Here is a 7,687-nt window from a genome sequence, read left to right as displayed (position 1 = left end):
ATGAAGGTGATTAATACTCAAACACCACAGATCTGTTTGACGTTAAGGGGCTATAAGTTAATCTAAACCATGTATGTGCAAGTAAGAGTATAGTTAGTGTCAAAGATCTGTGTTTGTCTGGAGAAAATTACTTTTTCCCTCTTAATGTTTATCAGCAGAATTGCTGAAACACACAGTAACCACTCAAAGTCTAATCTGCTATTAAATTCAAATGAACTATAAATATAGACTTGGAATTCCTTTTCAGTAGTTCTATTGACTTTCCCAGTTTTCTTTACTGCTTTTTAATATTATTGTTGTTGTTATTTTTATCATTATTACTACTTTGGTAGCCTGCCTGGGGATAATTTCAAATGAGTAGCCTACAAACACAAGATTTTCAGGGCAGTCAGATTACTTGGAGGTGATCTTAAAATTAAAAATTGATAATAATAGTCATATTGTAATATTTTGAGGAAATAAGGCAATAATAACCCTGTGTGCTTTAGAGGACCTCTGAATTTATACCCATTTAGAATGTTCAGATTTTCAGAATACCACAGAAGAAAAAGAGATGGTGCTTATCTTCACAGAGTTTAAAATCTCATTGGAGAGACAAAATGGGACAAATAAAAATTGACATATTAAAGAGTGAAGAAATTTAAATATCAAATAATTGGGCAGTCATACTTCTAAGAATTCTGAAGAACTAGGCACTTTGCAATTTACCTTAAGCAGGTAGGAAAAGTAGCTGTTTGCATTAGATTATTGCATACAAATTTCTCTTTTCAACTAAGATTTTTTGTATTCCTTTCTTAGATATTTATATGTTACTTCCTGCACATATGAGTAATTTACTTTTTTCTTCATATTTTGTGTTCATCATTCTGTTTTTCCTTTACATATTGTCTTTTTATAACATTAACATCCATATCATATACTACGTTTGTAAGAGGTAAGAATATTTGGGTTTTGTTGTTTGTTTTTTTTTGTAAAGTCTAGCCTAGAGGCTTTTGAGTTCCTAATACATTCTTTCTTTTCTTTTCTTTTTTTTTCCCCTTTGTGACCATCATAATATTAATTATGTGGAAATATTTAAGTAATTCAAACTAAGTCTTAAAATGGCCTCTAGTTCATCCCTCAATTTTTAGACTTGTGCTGATTTTGTAATTACATATAATATTCCCACAGACTAGAATCAGACAGTGTCTGTAAGGAACTTCTCAGTTTAGCGCTGTCAAACGACAACACTAAAGCAATTTAGTCGAGTTTGAGGTCCTTTATGTAAGGGGAGCTCACACGTGGACTGGGCGGGGACTACACCTCAGGAGCAGGGAAGCACACTTCTTGCGGGATCTGGGGCCAGTGGGGACTTTCTAGCACCTCAGAAGCACCTATGCTGAAGTGGTCTGAGCGATTTGCATAGTTCTCAGGCCTTGTTTGGAAAGCTCCGAAAATAAGGAAAGAAGAACAGAGCACAGAATTGGCTTGGTTTTGGGAGTTGTCTGACAGGATATACAGCATTTCTGGTCAAGCGGAGCATTTGAAGGAACTTCCAGCTCAGCTCGGGTTGCTAGCATGACCCCGGCAGGAGCTGCTCCATCTTGTGCCGCGGGAACTTGGGCTTCATCCTCAAAATTCTGTATTCAGAGTACATTTGTGAACCGTGCGTAATGTGGAGCTGTACAAGGTCACAAAGTCGTGTGTAATCAACGTGCTCACTGTTCTGCTCAGGAGTCGGCCACTTGCACAACTAAGTGTAACAGAGCTAGCGAGCGCTCACGAGGAGGAAGGTTGCACTCGGAAGCTCAGGCGCAGGACTGTGAGTTCCTCTTTGAGAGGCCTGAGCACCTATTACCATAAGCAAGGAGTTGATATTTGAACTAGGTTTAACAGAGAATGGAATTCACCAGGCCAGGATTGAGGGCTTTCCAGTCGGAGTGAACCATGTGAGCAAAGGCAAGGAGACCCAACAGTGCGAGCTATTTTTCGTGACTTTAAGTCTGAAAGGTTCTTTTACTGGTAATCTGAGATTTATGTGCCTGTAAGAAAAGGTTCTGAGAAAATGGAAGTGTGCTTGGGTCAGAGAGGAAGTAGACGCTTGTCCTCTCCCTTCCAGCTGGGAAGCTCTCATACCCCTTACAGGTGGGGTACGCTTTTAACTGTAGGTCAAGCAACTTTGACTTTGATGAGGGGGATGGGTTTGGGAGAAGGACTAGGATAACCAGGTACTCTTTCCCAGAAACTCATTGATGAATGGAGGCATTCATCGAACAGGTTGTATCTTCAAAAAGACAATCTGTTTCTGCTTCCTAGAAGGCCAGACACTCAGGCTATTCCTCTTTCAGAACCTAGTTCCACCTTTTCCTAACAATAAATTGCTTTGCAGACTGGAGTGAGTCAGTACCGCTTTTTGTTGTAAGGAAAGAGATAACTTCCTTAGGAAAATCAAAAGGGAAGTTGAGGTACAAGTTATGTAGTTAGGTAGTTATGACTAACCTGAGAAACTTGGAAAAAATGAGTGGATGGCCAAGCAAATGGCCAGTTGAAAGCTTAGTAAAATCATAACCAGCCAAAGGGATAGAAATTGTTTTTAATTCTCCATTTGTCTATTTCAAAGTCCACTCAGTCTCTCAGGCTTAAAGCTATGAAACTATGTGAGGGTCAGGTATGCATCAGATACCTCTATTGAATAGCTCAATATGGAAACTTGATGAATGTTAACTGTCTTTATATTAAAGAGGTTAAAAAATCATCTATACCTTTTGGTGTATTTAAAAAAAAACTCACTGAAGTAATTTCAAAATAAGTGTAGAGATTATGAATTAAGTGTGTAATTTCTCTCAAAATTTTAGCACTTACTGGCTTTCATTCTCCTTCGATTCTTCTAGACAGACTAAATGAGTCTAAATTTGACTTTCATCTTTGTTAATTTGTCTCAAATCAATTTTTGATTGAGTCATTAGTTATTAATGTCACTGTAATTTTCCCCTTCTCTTGGGATTCCAATTTGAAACAAAAATCTCTGTTCTATATTTGTTAAATTGTTTTGAGCATTTGGTTTTTGAATAGATGCATGAATGCAAGGAGGATGAACTTTTAAACAGGTGCAAATAAGAACCCAAGCAAAGTTAGCTGTTTGAAAATAACCTGCTAATTTGTATGTATTTCAAGTTTAAAGAATAATTTACCTTAGTTTGTACAAATGGTTGTGTTTCTTTTTGAACAAAATTCAGTAACAGGGTAGCTACAGGAAATGAATTCCCAGTGCAGTAGAGGTCTTTATAAAGGCAATTTCTTTGTTGATCAAATGTGTTCCTTCTGTAGTTAGTTGTTTTTCTTTTACAGACTGAATTGTTTTATCATGTAGGTTGAACTGGATTTGGGAGAGTTTTTACTTACTGATGTGATGAATTAAAATTTTTTGAATGCCTACTCAATATGAAATATTTTTACTGATAGGAAAATGAAGAAGACACAATTTTTACCTCGTGTAGCAGACACTATGTTAGGAAAGAAAATATAACTCAGTTATATCACATGAGAATGTGACATTTCATAATACAAATAAGAATATATAGTAGTAATTCACAGAAGGCTAAGTAGCATTGGATTGAGGTCACTAGAAATGGATTCTTGAAAGGAATTGCATTTGAAATGGTCCTTAAAGGATGGATATGTTTTCCACCATCAGAGAAAGAAGAATAGATAATCCAGGAGGAGTACACAAAACATACCCTCTTTTAATTGTTATAGACTCTTAGGTGTCACTGGGGTAAGATAGAAATTGAGACATTTAAAAGATTATTTCAGGTCAGCTTCATCTGCCACTTACTAGCATGTGTAAGGGAATAGATTATAGTGTCACAACATCATCATCATCACAATCACCTGTCCTCTCCACCAGTTTTACCTCACAAAATCCATGTCCACTGGTTTGGCATGAGAATGAGCAGATTCTTCCTATCCTTGCCACAAACTAAACTCTAACAACCTGACATCAGAAAACTGAGGGTACTGTTTAGGGGCAAAGAAAATAAAACCCTTGGGCTGGAACTTTTATTAAAAAATAATAAAAGGAAAACTATATTGTTTTTTGTACAATGGTCAGGGTCACTATGAGCCTGGAATGCCAAACAAATTTGACATGTTTCTGGAATTTTTTTAGGCAGATTCAAATTGAGATTTGTGATTCAGGAGGACTCATTTATTACCTAAATGTAGATTGTATTGGAGGGGAACAATAATGGAGGTGGTTAATATTTGATGTGGTTCCATTTAGAGAATATCAAAACATTAAGCATCCAGGCTCAATAACACAGACTTAATTTTGTATAGCATATTACAATTCATAATGGATTTCCCCACGTATTTCCTTATTTTATCTTTACAGCATTGTAAGGTGATTAGTGGAAGAGATAGTTTGCTCTCCTCTAAAATAAATACTGAAAAAAAGGTAAAAAATAAATAAATAAAATAAATACTGAGACTTGAAAATAACTAGTTGCTCTGCTAGTTAATGGTAGAGATGGATTGTTAAATTGCAAATTGAGCTCCATTTCTACTATTTTCTGCTTTTAAGTCATTCAATGATTGTTTTCACAATAATTACTGCTTCCCCCATTTCCCTTGATCAGAACAAAAATTATTTCTATATGTGTTTATTTAAAATGATAGACTAGATAATATATGCACATTTTATGCCATTCAAAATATGTAAACGTGCATGGTAAAATGTAAGTTTCTCTACTGTTTTTAAGTCACTCAGCTCCACTCTCACAAAAATAAGTTGCTAGTGTCTTGTGTATTCCTCCAGAAATATTCTATATATTTACAGTCATATTTGTGTCTTTATAGTTTGACACATACATGAATAAAGCAGCTTGATTGATTTCACTTAATAGCACCTGAGAGGGTGTCTTATAATATTATTATTGCTGTTACTCTTTTAGTAACCAAGTCATGTCCAACTCTGTGACCCTATGGACTATAGCCTACCAGGCTCCTCTGTCCATGGGTTTTCACAGGCAAAGTACTAGAGTGAGTTGCTATTTCCTTCTCTAGGGGATCTTCCTGACCCAGGTATCAAAGTTGTGTTTCCTACATTGACAGGTTGGTTCTTTATCCCTGAGCCACCAGGGAAGCCTTTTTCATAACATTACATCCTTTTAAATGACCAAATAGTTTGCCATTCTATAGATATATGATAACTGTCCTAACCAATCCCTTGTGACTACATTTAGGGTTTTGCTAATAAAATCATTGTTGACATGAAAATTTATTCACGTGTCATTTTCATGTGAATTAGTCTATCTGCAAGTGAACATTATTTTTAAAATGTAAGATTTGCTGACCCCTTCAGCTAATGGCTTTTAGCTAAGTGAGTGAGGGACTCATTTTTATGTTGAATTTTAGGGAATAATAAATATATAGCCAAATAGAACTATTTTAGCTCAGAACTGCTATTTTTCCTGTCTTTTGTATGAAACCCATAAATTCTTGTGTTCAGCATATAGAATAAGACTGAGTGATCACCATATAATTATCTTGGTCCTTTTAGCCTCTTTCTACAAAGAAATGAAAGTGGATTACCTTCACACTCCTCAAACCTCAATTTTTAAAGAATCATCTAAAGGTATTTTTAAAATGCAGGTTCTGCGTCATTAGATCTGGTATGAGTCCTGGGAGTCCATATTTTTAATGATATGCAGATGTGGGCTGATACTGAGGCCCCACAGTACACAGAGTAGAAGAGCTTTTAGGATGAACAGAGGGAAGAGGTGATAGGGAGGTTTGGTGGGACCTTTGGTGGGCAAGAAGAAAAACAGAGCTAGGTTTTAATTGAACTTTCCCAATCATTTGAAATGTAGCTTCTCTCATTAGCTGCTGAAGTCTCACTTTACCCATCTGTTAAATTGGTATAAAAATTCTCGTTTGCCCTCCATACATCTGAGAGCTGAAGTAAGACTTAACTGAGAACACATGCACATTCAGTTTGTGACATGTTAAATGTGCACAAGCAATCATACTGATTTTGCATAGCACATTGCTTCCGGAAAGAGGTTCTGTGAGCTCTAATAAACTCTTAAATCTTAACTTTTTAAATTAAGGCAGAAAACTGTAACAGAATACAAAGATGTACACATAAGGTGAGCTCAGTTATTTGGATATCATTGCACAAAAAAAGCCTAGAAGGAGAAGACTACCATTAGCAGTTGTCTTTGGGAGAAGGAGTTATGGTTGCAGGTTTTCCTTTTCTTCTTTATGATAGTTCTTCATAGTTTTGTGAATGGTATACATGAGAGTGTGTTACTTTTATGGTAAGGCAAGGCAATTTAAACAGATTCGAAAAATATGGTCACGTTCCTCTGTATTGCTTTGGCATACATTGTTGTCTTGCATCATCATAACAGAAAGAGAGTAATGGGCTAATATTTGTTGGATTCCTGCTCTATACCAAACTTTGGGTATAGTCCATTACATACACCAGCTCTTCAGCATAAGTAGTCCTATAAGTTCGTCCCATAATAGCATCCATATTCAGCAAGGAGAGGTTCTTCCAACACACATCTAAGTTTTCATTTCTCCCCTGTGTGAGCCACTCTAGCATCTCTCACCTCTTCATAGCCTACACAACCTGGCGGAGGCCTGCCCTGCCTCTTCTCTACCGTACTGGTTCCGGCTAGCCTTGGTCCAGCTGTCATGCCCGCGTTCTGTTTCTAAAACCCCATCAGCTGTAGTCTCGCCTTAGAGTCTTTGAACTAGCTACTACATCTGCCAGAACAGTCTATCTTCTCAAAATGCACAATTCAAATACACACTCAATTGTGGCCCTCTCAAAAATAGACTTTGATAGGGTTCAAGCACACTACCCCAAAATGTGGCACTTTGAATCTTTTAAAATGAAGGAATTTGAAAAGCAGTAGTTGCGTAAAGACAGTCTGGCCTCCTGCTTCTCTTCTGAAACTGGTCAGTAGGCTATCATGTGAGGCCTTACCTATTCCCAGCGTAAAGGAGCTTTTTTACTTCCAAAGATGGAGTGATGTCCAAGAAGAATCTGAGCAAGCAGGCTGTACTGTTTCCTTGAATTTACTACCCTGGAGAGCATGTGTGCCAAGTTGCTTCAGTCATGTCTGATTCTTTGTGACCCTGTGGACTGTAGTCCACCAGGCTCCACTGTCCATGGGATTCTCCAGGGAAGAATACTGGAGTGCATTGCCATTTCCTCCTCTAAGGGGTCTTTCTGACCCAGGGATCAAACCTGCATCTTTTATGTCTCTTGGATTGACAGGCAAGCCTTTACCACCCTTAGCTCATATCTGTTTTTCTCATCATGTTTTTGATGACTTCCCATTCTTCATCAAGCTTCGAATAAAAATGCTCAGGTTTAAACATTTCATCAGGTCTTCATTTCCTTTTGAAGGCTCCCGTGTTGTGTACAACTTATATTAAATACATTTGTATTCTGTTCTCTTGTTAATCTTTTCTGAAGTTTCTGGTGTACTCTAGAATTTAAATAATTCCTTCAAAATCTTATGGTGTATAGACTTAGGATACTGCTGAAATATTTCATCAAAAGAGATTTGTGAATGAATGTATTTAGATGGTGATTCTATTATTTATAGGTCTTGAAGTGAGTTGACCAAAGAAGGATTTCTGCAACTCTATTTAAATCTGTGGTTTACAGTAGTATACTGAGGACAGAAAC

Source organism: Cervus elaphus, chromosome 24 (assembly GCF_910594005.1).
Source record: "Cervus elaphus chromosome 24, mCerEla1.1, whole genome shotgun sequence".
Classification (NCBI taxonomy): Eukaryota; Metazoa; Chordata; class Mammalia; order Artiodactyla; family Cervidae; genus Cervus; species Cervus elaphus.
The sequence above is the reverse complement of the archived record's forward strand: the minus strand, read 5'-3'. Positions refer to the sequence as shown.